We start from the raw sequence: 15,337 nt of genomic DNA, 5'->3' as shown, positions 1-15,337 counted from the left end.
CTGCAAAATCTCCTCTGCACCCTCTCTAATCTAGGTTGAATCCTGGTGAATCTCCTCTGAACCCTCTCTAATCCAGACAGCATCCTGGTGAATCTACTCTGTACCCTCTCTAAACCAGAGAGCATCCCATTGAATCTCCTCTGCACCCTCGCTAATCTCGATAAATCCTGGTGAATCTCCTCTGCACCCTCTCTAATCCAGACAGCATCCTGCAAAATCTCCTCTGCACCCTCTCTGATCTAGGTTGAATCCTGGTGAATCTCCTCTGCACCCTCTCTAATCCAGACAGGATCCTGTTGAACCTCCACTGCACCCTCTCTAATCCAGGCAGCATCCTGTTGAATCTCTTGTGCACTCTCTCTAAGCCAGACAGTACCCTGGTAAATCTCCTCTGCACCGTCTCTAATCCAGGCTGAATCCTGGTGAATCTACTCTGCACCCTCTCTAATCCAGGCAGCATGCTGGTATATCTCCACTGCACCCTCTCTAATCGAGACAGCATCCTGGTTAATCTCCTCTGTATCCTCTCTAATCCAGACAGCATCCTGCAAAATCTCCTCTGCACCCTGTCTAATCCAGGTTGAATTCTGGTGAATCTCCTCTGCACTCTCTCTAATACAGGCAGCACCCTGGTGAATCTCCTCTGCACCCTCTCTAATCCAGGCAGCATCCTGGTGAATCTCCTCTGCACCCTCTCTAATCCAGGCTGCATCCTGGTGAATCTCCTCTGCACCCTCTCTAATCCAGCCTAAATCCTAGTGAATCTCCTCTGCACCCTCTCTAATCCAGACAGCATCCTGGAAAATCTCCTCTGCACCCTTTCTAATCCTGGCTGAATCCTGGTGTATCTCCTCTGGACCCTCTCTAATCCAAACAGCATTCTGGTGAATCTCCTCTGCACCCTCCCTAATCCACACAGCCTCCTGGAAAATCTGCTCTGCAACCTTTCTGATCCATCCTGAATCCTGGTGAATCTCCTCTGCACCCTCTCTAAACCAGAGAGCATCCCATTGAATCTCCTCTGCACCCTTTCTAATCTAGGTTAAATCCTGGTGAATCTCCTCTGCACCCTCTCTAATCCAGACAGCATCCTGCAAAATCTCCTCTGCACCCTCTCTAATCTAGGTTGAATCCTGGTGAATCTCCTCTGAACCCTCTCTAATCCAGACAGCATCCTGGTGAATCTACACTGCACCCTCTCTAAACCAGAGAGCATCCCATTGAATCTCCTCTGCACCCTCTCTAATCTAGATAAATCCTGGTGAATCTCCTCTGCACCCTCTCTAATCCAGACAGCATCCTGCAAAATCTCCTCTGCACCCTCTCTGATCTAGGTTGAATCCTGGTGAATCTCCTCTGAACCCTCTCTAATCCAGACAGCATCCTGGTGAATAGCCTCTGCACCCTCTCTAATCCAGGCAGCATCCTGGTGAATCTCCTCTGCGCCCTCTCTAATCCAGCTTGAATCATGGTGAATCTACTCTGCACCCACTCTTATCCAGGCAGCATCCTGGTAAATCTCCTCTGCACCCTCTCCCATCCAGGCAGCATGCTGGTGAATCTCCTCTGCACCCTCTCTAATCCAGACAGAATCCTGGTAAATCACCTATGCACCGTGTCTAATCCAGGTTGAATCCAGGTGAATCTCCTCTGCACCCTCTCTAATCCAGACAGGATCCTGTTGAACCTCCACTGCACCCTCTCTAATCCAGGCAGCATCCTGTTGAATCTCTTGTGCACTCTCTCTAAGCCAGACAGTACCCTGGTAAATCTCCTCTGCACCGTCTCTAATCCAGGCTGAATCCTGGTGAATCTACTCTGCACCCTCTCTAATCCAGGCAGCATGCTGGTATATCTCCACTGCACCCTCTCTAATCGAGACAGCATCCTGGTTAATCTCCTCTGTATCCTCTCTAATCCAGACAGCATCCTGCAAAATCTCCTCTGCACCCTGTCTAATCCAGGTTGAATTCTGGTGAATCTCCTCTGCACTCTCTCTAATACAGGCAGCACCCTGGTGAATCTCCTCTGCGCCCTCTCTAATCCAGGCAGCATCCTGGTGAATCTCCTCTGCACCCTCTCTAATCCAGGCTGCATCCTGGTGAATCTCCTCTGCACCCTCTCTAATCCAGCCTAAATCCTAGTGAATCTCCTCTGCACCCTCTCTAATCCAGACAGCATCCTGGAAAATCTCCTCTGCACCCTTTCTAATCCTGGCTGAATCCTGGTGTATCTCCTCTGGACCCTCTCTAATCCAAACAGCATTCTGGTGAATCTCCTCTGCACCCTCCCTAATCCACACAGCCTCCTGGAAAATCTGCTCTGCAACCTTTCTGATCCATCCTGAATCCTGGTGAATCTCCTCTGCACCCTCTCTAAACCAGAGAGCATCCCATTGAATCTCCTCTGCACCCTTTCTAATCTAGGTTAAATCCTGGTGAATCTCCTCTGCACCCTCTCTAATCCAGACAGCATCCTGCAAAATCTCCTCTGCACCCTCTCTAATCTAGGTTGAATCCTGGTGAATCTCCTCTGAACCCTCTCTAATCCAGACAGCATCCTGGTGAATCTACACTGCACCCTCTCTAAACCAGAGAGCATCCCATTGAATCTCCTCTGCACCCTCTCTAATCTAGATAAATCCTGGTGAATCTCCTCTGCACCCTCTCTAATCCAGACAGCATCCTGCAAAATCTCCTCTGCACCCTCTCTGATCTAGGTTGAATCCTGGTGAATCTCCTCTGAACCCTCTCTAATCCAGACAGCATCCTGGTGAATAGCCTCTGCACCCTCTCTAATCCAGGCAGCATCCTGGTGAATCTCCTCTGCGCCCTCTCTAATCCAGCTTGAATCATGGTGAATCTACTCTGCACCCACTCTTATCCAGGCAGCATCCTGGTAAATCTCCTCTGCACCCTCTCCCATCCAGGCAGCATGCTGGTGAATCTCCTCTGCACCCTCTCTAATCCAGGCAGCATCCTGGTAAATCACCTATGCACCGTGTCTAATCCTGGCTGCATCCTGTTGAATCTCCTCTGCACCCTCTCTAATCCAGTCTGAATCCTGTTGAATCTCCTCTGCACCCTCTCAAATCCAGGATGAATCCTGTTGAATCTCCTCTGCACCCTCTCTAATCCAGACAGCAAACTGGCGAATCTCCTCTGCACCCTCTCTAATTCAGACTGCAACCTGGAAAATCTCCACTGCACCCTCTCTAACCCAGGCTGAATTCTGTTCAATCTTCAGTCCACACTCTCTAATCCAGACCGCTTCCTTCTGAATCTCCTGTGCACACTCTCCAATCCAGACAGCATCCTGTTCAATCTCTTCTGCACGCTCTCTAATCCAGGCAGCATCCTGGTGAATCTCCTCTGCACCCTCTCTAATCCAGGAAGCATCCTGGTGAATCTCCTCTGCACACTCCCTAATCCAGGCTGAATCCTTTTGAATCTCCTCTGCACCCGCTCTCATCGAGGCAGAATGCTGGTGAATCTCCTCGGCACCCTCTCTAATCCAGGCAGCATCTTGGTGAATCTCCTCTGCACCCTCTCTAATGCAGGCTGAATCCCGGTGAATCTCCTCTGCACCCTCCCTAATCCACACAGCCTCCTGGAAAATCTGCTCTGCAACCTTTCTGATCCAACCTGAATCCTGGTGAATCTCCTCTGCACCCTCTCTAAACCAGAGAGCATCCCATTGAATCTCCTCTGCACCCTTTCTAATCTAGGTTAAATCCTGGTGAATCTCCTCTGCACCCTCTCTAATCCAGACAGCATCCTGCAAAATCTCCTCTGCACCCTCTCTAATCTAGGTTGAATCCTGGTGAATCTCCTCTGAACCCTCTCTAATCCAGACAGCATCCTGGTGAATCTACTCTGCACCCTCTCCAAACCAGAGAGCATCCCATTGAATCTCCTCTGCACCCTCTCTAATCTAGATAAATCCTGGTGAATCTCCTCTGCACCCTCTCTAATCCAGACAGCATCCTGCAAAATCTCCTCTGCACCCTCTCTGATCCAGACAGCATCCCAGTGAATCTCCTCTGCACTCTCTCTAATCCAGACAGCATCCTGGAAAATCTCCTCTGCACCCTCTCTAAACCAGACAGCATCCTGGTGAATAGCCTCTGCACCCTCTCTAATCCAAACAGCAACCTGGAAAACCTCCTCTGCACTCTCTCTAATCCATGTTGAATCCAGGTGAATCTCCTCTGCATTCTCTCTAATCCAGGCAGCATCCAGGTACATCTCCTCTGCACCTTCTCTAAAACAGGCTGAATCCTGTTGAATCTCCTCTGCACCCTCTCTAATCCAGACAGCATCCTGGTAAAACTCCTCTGCACCCTCTCTAACCCTGATAGCATCCTGGTGAATCTCCTCTGCACCCATTCTAATCCCGGGAGCATCCTTGTGAATCTCCTCTGCATCCTCTCTAATCCGGACAGCATCCTGGTAAATCTCCTCCGCACCCTCTGTAATCCAGGCAGTATCCTGGAAAATCTCCTCTGCACCCTCTCCAATCCAGTTTGAATCCTGGTGAATCTCCTCTGCACTCTCTCTAATTCAGGCAGCATCCTGGAAAATCTTCTCTGCACCCTCTCTAATCCACGTTGAATCCAGGTGAATCTCCTCTGCACCCTCTCTAATCTAGGTTAAATCCTGGTTAATCTCCTCTGCACCCTCTCTAATCCAGACAGCATCCTACAAAATCTCCTCTGCACCCTCTCTAATCTAGGTTGAATCCTGCTGAATCTCCTCTCAACCCTCTCTAATCCAGGCAGCAGCCTGGTGAATCTCCTCTGCACCCGCACCAATCCCGGCTTATTCCTTGTGAATCTCCGATGCACCCTCTCTAATCCATCCTGAATACTTGTGAATCTCCTCTGCACCCTCTCTAATCCAGAAAACATCATGGAAAATCTCCTCTGCACCCTCTCTAATCCAGGTTGAATCCAGGTGAATCTCCTCTGCACCCTCTTTAATCCAGACAGGATCCTGGTGAATCCCCTCTGCACCCTCTCTAACCCAGTCTGAATCCTGGTGAATCTCCTCTGCACCCTCTCTAAACCAGAGAGCATCCCATTGAATCTCCTCTGCACCCTCTCTAATCTAGGTTAAATCCTGGTGAATCTCCTCTGCACCCTCTCTAATCCAGACAGCATCCTGCAAAATCTCCTCTGCACCCTCTCTAATCTAGGTTGAATCCTGGTGAATCTCCTCTGCACCCACTCTAATCCAAACAGCATCCTTCTGAATCTCCTCTGCACCCTCTCCAATCCAGACAACATCTGATTGAATCTAATCTGCACCCTCTCTAATCTAGGTTGAATCCTGCTGAATCTCCTCTCCACCCTCTCTAATCCAGGCAGCAGCCTGGTGAATCTCCTCTGCACCCTCTCTAATCCACACAGCATCCTGCAAATTCTCCTGTGCATCCACTCTAATCCAGACAGTATCCTGGTAAATCTCCTCTGCACCCTCTCCAATCAAGGCAGCATCCTCGTGAATCTCCTCTGCACCCGCACCAATCCAGGCAGCATCCTTGTGAATCTCCTATGCACCCTCTCTAATCCATCCTGAATACTTGTGAATGTCCTCTGCACCCTCTCTATTCCAGACAACATCATGGAAAATCTCCTCTGCACCCTCTCTAATCCAGGTTGAATCCAGGTGAATCTCCTCTGCACCCACTCTAATCCAGACAGGATCCTGTTGAATCTCCACTGCACCCTCTCTAATCCAGGCAGCATCCTGTTGAATCTCTTGTGCACTCTCTCTAAGCCAGACAGTACCCTGGTAAATCTCCTCTGCACCGTCTATAATCCAGGCTGAAATCTGGTGAATCTACTCTGCACCCTCTCTAATCCAGGCAGCATGCTGGTGTATCTCCACTGCACCCTCTCTAATCGAGACAGCATCCTGGTTAATCTCCTCTGTATCCTCTCTAATCCAGACAGCATCATGCAAAATCTCCTCTGCACCCTGTCTAATCCAGGTTGAATTCTAGTGAATCTCCTCTGCACTCTCTCTAATACAGGCAGCACCCTGGTGAATCTCCTCTGCACCCTCTCTAATCCAGGCAGCATCCTGGTGAATCTCCTCTGCACCCTCTCTAATCCAGGCTGCATCCTGGTGAATCTCCTCTGCACCCTTTCTAATCCTGGCTGAATCCTGGTGTATCTCCTCTGCACCCACTCTAATCCAGACAGCATCCTTCTGAATCTCCTCTGCACCCTCTCCAATCCAGACAACATCTGATTGAATCTAATCTGCACCCTCTCTAATCTAGGTTGAATCCTGCTGAATCTCCTCTCCACCCTCTCTAATCCAGGCAGCAGCCTGGTGAATCTCCTCTGCACCCTCTCTAATCCACACAGCATCCTGCAAATTCTCCTGTGCATCCACTCTAATCCAGACAGTATCCTGGTAAATCTCCTCTGCACCCTCTCCAATCAAGGCAGCATCCTCGTGAATCTCCTCTGCACCCGCACCAATCCAGGCAGCATCCTTGTGAATCTCCTATGCACCCTCTCTAATCCATCCTGAATACTTGTGAATGTCCTCTGCACCCTCTCTATTCCAGACAACATCATGGAAAATCTCCTCTGCACCCTCTCTAATCCAGGTTGAATCCAGGTGAATCTCCTCTGCACCCACTCTAATCCAGACAGGATCCTGGTGAATCCCCTCTGCACCCTCTCTAACCCAGTCTGAATCCTGGTGAATCTCCTCTGCACCCTCTCTAAACCAGAGAGCATCCCATTGAATCTCCTCTGCACCCTCTCTAATCTAGGTTAAATCCTGGTGAATCTCCTCTGCACCCTCTCTAATCCAGACAGCATCCTGCAAAATCTCCTCTGCACCCTCTCTAATCTAGGTTGAATCCTGGTGAATCTCCTCTGCACCCACTCTAATCCAAACAGCATCCTTCTGAATCTCCTCTGCACCCTCTCCAATCCAGACAACATCTGATTGAATCTAATCTGCACCCTCTCTAATCTAGGTTGAATCCTGCTGAATCTCCTCTCCACCCTCTCTAATCCAGGCAGCAGCCTGGTGAATCTCCTCTGCACCCTCTCTAATCCACACAGCATCCTGCAAATTCTCCTGTGCATCCACTCTAATCCAGACAGTATCCTGGTAAATCTCCTCTGCACCCTCTCCAATCAAGGCAGCATCCTCGTGAATCTCCTCTGCACCCGCACCAATCCAGGCAGCATCCTTGTGAATCTCCTATGCACCCTCTCTAATCCATCCTGAATACTTGTGAATGTCCTCTGCACCCTCTCTATTCCAGACAACATCATGGAAAATCTCCTCTGCACCCTCTCTAATCCAGGTTGAATCCAGGTGAATCTCCTCTGCACCCACTCTAATCCAGACAGGATCCTGTTGAATCTCCACTGCACCCTCTCTAATCCAGGCAGCATCCTGTTGAATCTCTTGTGCACTCTCTCTAAGCCAGACAGTACCCTGGTAAATCTCCTCTGCACCGTCTATAATCCAGGCTGAAATCTGGTGAATCTACTCTGCACCCTCTCTAATCCAGGCAGCATGCTGGTGTATCTCCACTGCACCCTCTCTAATCGAGACAGCATCCTGGTTAATCTCCTCTGTATCCTCTCTAATCCAGACAGCATCATGCAAAATCTCCTCTGCACCCTGTCTAATCCAGGTTGAATTCTAGTGAATCTCCTCTGCACTCTCTCTAATACAGGCAGCACCCTGGTGAATCTCCTCTGCACCCTCTCTAATCCAGGCAGCATCCTGGTGAATCTCCTCTGCACCCTCTCTAATCCAGGCTGCATCCTGGTGAATCTCCTCTGCACCCTTTCTAATCCTGGCTGAATCCTGGTGTATCTCCTCTGCACCCACTCTAATCCAGACAGCATCCTTCTGAATCTCCTCTGCACCCTCTCCAATCCAGACAACATCTGATTGAATCTAATCTGCACCCTCTCTAATCTAGGTTGAATCCTGCTGAATCTCCTCTCCACCCTCTCTAATCCAGGCAGCAGCCTGGTGAATCTCCTCTGCACCCTCTCTAATCCACACAGCATCCTGCAAATTCTCCTGTGCATCCACTCTAATCCAGACAGTATCCTGGTAAATCTCCTCTGCACCCTCTCCAATCAAGGCAGCATCCTCGTGAATCTCCTCTGCACCCGCACCAATCCAGGCAGCATCCTTGTGAATCTCCTATGCACCCTCTCTAATCCATCCTGAATACTTGTGAATCTCCTCTGCACCCTCTCTATTCCAGACAACATCATGGAAAATCTCCTCTGCACCCTCTCTAATAGAGGTTGAATCCAGGTGAATCTCCTCTGCACCCTCTCTAATCCAGACAGGATCCTGTTGAATCTCCACTGCACCCTCTCTAATCCAGGCAGCATCCTGTTGAATCTCTTGTGCACTCTCTCTAAGCCAGACAGTACCCTGGTAAATCTCCTCTGCACCGTCTATAATCCAGGCTGAAATCTGGTGAATCTACTCTGCACCCTCTCTAATCCAGGCAGCATGCTGGTGTATCTCCACTGCACCCTCTCTAATCGAGACAGCATCCTGGTTAATCTCCTCTGTATCCTCTCTAATCCAGACAGCATCATGCAAAATCTCCTCTGCACCCTGTCTAATCCAGGTTGAATTCTAGTGAATCTCCTCTGCACTCTCTCTAATACAGGCAGCACCCTGGTGAATCTCCTCTGCACCCTCTCTAATCCAGGCAGCATCCTGGTGAATCTCCTCTGCACCCTCTCTAATCCAGGCTGCATCCTGGTGAATCTCCTCTGCACCCTTTCTAATCCTGGCTGAATCCTGGTGTATCTCCTCTGCACCCACTCTAATCCAGACAGCATCCTTCTGAATCTCCTCTGCACCCTCTCCAATCCAGACAACATCTGATTGAATCTAATCTGCACCCTCTCTAATCTAGGTTGAATCCTGCTGAATCTCCTCTCCACCCTCTCTAATCCAGGCAGCAGCCTGGTGAATCTCCTCTGCACCCTCTCTAATCCACACAGCATCCTGCAAATTCTCCTGTGCATCCACTCTAATCCAGACAGTATCCTGGTAAATCCCCTCTGCACCCTCTCCAATCAAGGCAGCATCCTAGTGAATCTCCTCTGCACCCGCACCAATCCAGGCAGCATCCTTGTGAATCTCCTATGCACCCTCTCTAATCCATCCTGAATACTTGTGAATCTCCTCTGCACCCTCTCTATTCCAGACAACATCATGGAAAATCTCCTCTGCACCCTCTCTAATAGAGGTTGAATCCAGGTGAATCTCCTCTGCACCCTCTCTAATCCAGACAGGATCCTGTTGAATCTCCACTGCACCCTCTCTAATCCAGGCAGCATCCTGTTGAATCTCTTGTGCACTCTCTCTAAGCCAGACAGTACCCTGGTAAATCTCCTCTGCACCGTCTATAATCCAGGCTGAAATCTGGTGAATCTACTCTGCACCCTCTCTAATCCAGGCAGCATGCTGGTGTATCTCCACTGCACCCTCTCTAATCGAGACAGCATCCTGGTTAATCTCCTCTGTATCCTCTCTAATCCAGACAGCATCATGCAAAATCTCCTCTGCACCCTGTCTAATCCAGGTTGAATTCTAGTGAATCTCCTCTGCACTCTCTCTAATACAGGCAGCACCCTGGTGAATCTCCTCTGCACCCTCTCTAATCCAGGCAGCATCCTGGTGAATCTCCTCTGCACCCTCTCTAATCCAGGCTGCATCCTGGTGAATCTCCTCTGCACCCTTTCTAATCCTGGCTGAATCCTGGTGTATCTCCTCTGCACCCACTCTAATCCAGACAGCATCCTTCTGAATCTCCTCTGCACCCTCTCCAATCCAGACAACATCTGATTGAATCTAATCTGCACCCTCTCTAATCTAGGTTGAATCCTGCTGAATCTCCTCTCCACCCTCTCTAATCCAGGCAGCAGCCTGGTGAATCTCCTCTGCACCCTCTCTAATCCACACAGCATCCTGCAAATTCTCCTGTGCATCCACTCTAATCCAGACAGTATCCTGGTAAATCTCCTCTGCACCCTCTCCAATCAAGGCAGCATCCTCGTGAATCTCCTCTGCACCCGCACCAATCCAGGCAGCATCCTTGTGAATCTCCTATGCACCCTCTCTAATCCATCCTGAATACTTGTGAATCTCCTCTGCACCCTCTCTATTCCAGACAACATCATGGAAAATCTCCTCTGCACCCTCTCTAATAGAGGTTGAATCCAGGTGAATCTCCTCTGCACCCTCTCTAATCCAGGCTGCATCCTGGTGAATTTCCTCTGCACCCTCTCTAATCCAGCCTAAATCCTAGTGAATCTCCTCTGCACCCTCTCTAATCCAGACAGCATCCTGGAAAATCTCCTCTGCACCCTTTCTAATCCTGGCTGAATCCTGGTGTATCTCCTCTGGACCCTCTCTAATCCAAACAGCATTCTGGTGAATCTCCTCTGCACCCTCCCTAATCCACACAGCCTCCTGGAAAATCTGCTCTGCAACCTTTCTGATCCATCCTGAATCCTGGTGAATCTCCTCTGCACCCTCTCTAAACCAGAGAGCATCCCATTGAATCTCCTCTGCACCCTTTCTAATCTAGGTTAAATCCTGGTGAATCTCCTCTGCACCCTCTCTAATCCAGACAGCATCCTGCAAAATCTCCTCTGCACCCTCTCTAATCTAGGTTGAATCCTGGTGAATCTCCTCTGAACCCTCTCTAATCCAGACAGCATCCTGGTGAATCTACTCTGCACCCTCTCTAAACCAGAGAGCATCCCATTGAATCTCCTCTGCACCCTCTCTAATCTAGATAAATCCTGGTGAATCTCCTCTGCACCCTCTCTAATCCAGACAGCATCCTGCAAAATCTCCTCTGCACCCTCTCTGATCCAGACAGCATCCCGGTGAATCTCCTCTGCACTCTCTCTAATCCAGACAGCATCCTGGAAAATCTCCTCTGCACCCTCTCTAAACCAGACAGCATCCTGGTGAATAGCCTCTGCACCCTCTCTAATCCAAACAGCAACCTGGAAAACCTCCTCTGCACTCTCTCTAATCCATGTTCAATCCAGGTGAATCTCCTCTGCATTCTCTCTAATCCAGACAGCATCCTGGTAAAACTCCTCTGCACCCTCTCTAACCCTGATAGCATCCTGGTGAATCTCCTCTGCACCCATTCTAATCCAGGGAGCATCCTTGTGAATCTCCTCTGCATCCTCTCTAATCCGGACAGCATCCTGGTAAATCTCCTCCGCACCCTCTGTAATCCAGGCAGTATCCTGGAAAATCTCCTCTGCACCCTCTCCAATCCAGTTTGAATCCTGGTGAATCTCCTCTGCACTCTCTCTAATTCAGGCAGCATCCTGGAAAATCTTCTCTGCACCCTCTCTAATCCACGTTGAATCCAGGTGAATCTCCTCTGCACCCACTCTAATCTAGGTTAAATCCTGGTGAATCTCCTCTGCACCCTCTCTAATCCAGACAGCATCCTGCAAAATCTCCTCTGCACCCTCTCTAATCTAGGTTGAATCCTTGTGAATCTCATCTGCACCCTCTCCAATCCAGACAACATCTGATTGAATCTAATCTGCACCCTCTCTAATCTAGGTTGAATCCTGCTGAATCTCCTCTCAACCCTATCTAATCCAGGCAGCAGCCTGGTGAATCTCCTCTGCACCCGCACCAATCCCGGCTTATTCCTTGTGAATCTCCGATGCACCCTCTCTAATCCATCCTGAATACTTGTGAATCTCCTCTGCACCCTCTCTAATCCAGACAACATCATGGAAAATCTCCTCTGCACCCTCTCTAATCCAGGTTGAATCCAGGTGAATCTCCTCTGCACCCTCTTTAATCCAGACAGGATCCTGGTGAATCCCCTCTGCACCCTCTCTAATCCAGACAGCATCCTGCAAAATCTCCTCTGCACCCTCTCTAATCTAGGTTGAATCCTGGTGAATCTCCTCTGCACCCACTCTAATCCAGACAGCATCCTTCTGAATCTCCTCTGCACCCTCTCCAATCCAGACAACATCTGATTGAATCTAATCTGCACCCTCTCTAATCTAGGTTGAATCCTGCTGAATCTCCTCTCCACCCTCTCTAATCCACACAGCATCCTGCAAATTCTCCTGTGCATCCACTCTAATCCAGACAGTATCCTGGTAAATCTCCTCTGCACCCTCTCCAATCCAGGCAGCATCCTGGAAAATCTCCTCTGCACCCTTTCTAATCCACACAGCATCCTGCAAATTCTCCTCTGCACCCTCTCTAATCCAGCCTAAATCCTAGTGAATCTCCTCTGCACCCTCTCTAATCCAGACAGCATCCTGGAAAATCTCCTCTGCACCCTTTCTAATCCTGGCTGAATCCTGGTGTATCTCCTCTGGACCCTCTCTAATCCAAACAGCATTCTGGTGAATCTCCTCTGCACCCTCCCTAATCCACACAGCCTCCTGGAAAATCTGCTCTGCAACCTTTCTGATCCATCCTGAATCCTGGTGAATCTCCTCTGCACCCTCTCTAAACCAGAGAGCATCCCATTGAATCTCCTCTGCACCCTTTCTAATCTAGGTTAAATCCTGGTGAATCTCCTCTGCACCCTCTCTAATCCAGACAGCATCCTGCAAAATCTCCTCTGCACCCTCTCTAATCTAGGTTGAATCCTGGTGAATCTCCTCTGAACCCTCTCTAATCCAGACAGCATCCTGGTGAATCTACTCTGCACCCTCTCTAATCCAGGCTGCATCCTGGTGAATCTCCTCTGCACCCTCCCTAATCCAGCCTAAATCCTAGTGAATCTCCTCTGCACCCTCCCTGATCCACACAGCCTCCTGGAAAATCTGCTCTGCAACCTTTCTGATCCATCCTGAATCCTGGTGAATCTCCTCTGCACCCTCTCTAAACCAGAGAGCATCCCATTGAATCTCCTCTGCACCCTTTCTAATCTAGGTTAAATCCTGGTGAATCTCCTCTGCACCCTCTCTAATCCAGACAGCATCCTGCAAAATCTCCTCTGCACCCTCTCTGATCTAGGTTGAATCCTGGTGAATCTCCTCTGAACCCTCTCTAATCCAGGCAGCATCCTGGTGAATCTCCTCTGCGCCCTCTCTAATCCAACTTGAATCATGGTGAATCTACTCTGCACCCACTCTTATCCAGGCAGCATCCTGGTAAATCTCCTCTGCACCCTCTCCCATCCAGGCAGCATGCTGGTGAATCTCCTCTGCACCCTCTCTAATCCAGACAGAATCCTGGTAAATCACCTATGCACCGTCTCTAATCCTGGCTGCATCCTGTTGAATCTCCTCTGCACCCTCTCTAATCCAGTCTGAATCCTGTTGAATCTCCTCTGCACCCTCTCAAATCCAGGATGAATCCTGTTGAATATCCTCTGCACCCTCTCTAATCCAGACAGCAAACTGGTGAATCTCCTCTGCACCCTCTCTAATTCAGACTGCAACCTGGAAAATCTCCACTGCACCCTCTCTAACCCAGGCTGAATTCTGTTCAATCTTCAGTCCACACTCTCTAATCCAGACCGCGTCCTTGTGAATCTCCTGTGCACACTCTCCAATCCAGACAGCATCCTGTTCAATCTCTTCTGCACGCTCTCTAATCCAGGCAGCATCCTGGTGAATCTCCTCCGCACCCTCTGTAATCCAGGCAGTATCCTGGAAAATCTCCTCTGCACCCTCTCCAATCCAGTTTGAATCCTGGTGAATCTCGTCTGCACTCTCTCTAATCCACGTTGAATCCAGGTGAATCTCCTCTGCATTCTCTCTAATCTAGGCAACATCCTGGTACATCTCCTCTGCACCCTCTCTAATCCAGGCTGAATCCTGTACAATCTCCTCTGCTCCCTCTATAATCCAGAGAGCATCTGATTGAATCTCCTCTGCACCCTCTCTAATCCAAACAGCATCCTGGAAAATCTCCTCTGCACCTTCTCTAATCCACGTTGAATCCAGGTGAATCTCCTCTGCATTCTCTCTAATCTAGGCAACATCCTGGTACATCTCCTCTGCACCCTCTCTAATCCAGGCTGAATCCTGTTGAATGTCCTCTGCACCCTCTCTAATCCAGGCTGAATCCTGTACAATCTCGTCTGCACCCACTCTAATCTAGACAGCATCCTTCTGAATCTCCTCTGCACCCTCTCCAATCCAGACAACATCTGATTGAATCTAATCTGCACCCTCTCTAATCTAGGTTGAATCCTGCTGAATCTCCTCTCCACCCTCTCCAATCCAGGCAGCAGCCTGGTGAATCTCCTCTGCACCCTCTCTAATCCACACAGCATCCTGCAAATTCTCCTGTGCATCCACTCTAATCCAGACAGTATCCTGGTAAATCTCCTCTGCACCCTCTCCAATCCAGGCAGCATCCTCGTGAATCTCCTCTGCACCCTCCCTAATCCACACAGCCTCCTGGAAAATCTGCTCTGCAACCTTTCTGATCCATCCTGAATCCTGGTGAATCTCCTCTGCACCCTCTCTAAACCAGAGAGCATCCCATTGAATCTCCTCTGCACCCTTTCTAATCTAGGTTAAATCCTGGTGAACCTCCTCTGCACCCTCTCTAATCCAGACAGCATCCTGCAAAATCTCCTCTGCACCCTCTCTAATCTAGGTTGAATCCTGGTGAATCTCCTCTGAACCCTCTCTAATCCAGACAGCATCCTGGTGAATCTACTCTGCACCCTCTCTAAACCAGAGAGCATCCCATTGAATCTCCTCTGCACCTTGATAATCTGGATAAATCCTGGTGAATCTCCTCTGCACCCTCTCTAATCCAGACAGCATCCTGCAAAATCTCCTCTGCACCCTCTCTGATCTAGGTTGAATCCTGGTGAATCTCCTCTGAACCCTCTCTAATCCAGACAGCATCCTGGTGAATAGCCTCTGCACCCTCTCTAATCCAGGCAGCATCCTGGTGAATCTCCTTTGCGCCCTCTCTAATCCAGCTTGAATCATGGTGAATCTACTCTGCACCCACTCTTATCCAGGCAGCATCCTGGTAAATCTCCTCTGCACCCTCTCCCATCCAGGCAGCATGCTGGTGAATCTCCTCTGCACCCTCTCTAATCCAGACAGAATCCTGGTAAATCACCTATGCACCGTCTCTAATCCTGGCTGCATCCTGTTGAATCTCCTCTGCACCCTCTCTAATCCAGTCTGAATCCTGTTGAATCTCCTCTGCACCCTCTCAAATCCAGGATGAATCCTGTTGAATCTCCTCTGCACCCTCTCTAATCCAGACAGCAAACTGGTGAATCTCCTCTGCACCCTCTCTAATTCAGACTGCAACCTTGAAAATCTCCA

Source organism: Hypanus sabinus, chromosome 31 (assembly GCF_030144855.1).
Source record: "Hypanus sabinus isolate sHypSab1 chromosome 31, sHypSab1.hap1, whole genome shotgun sequence".
Classification (NCBI taxonomy): Eukaryota; Metazoa; Chordata; class Chondrichthyes; order Myliobatiformes; family Dasyatidae; genus Hypanus; species Hypanus sabinus.
The sequence above is the reverse complement of the archived record's forward strand: the minus strand, read 5'-3'. Positions refer to the sequence as shown.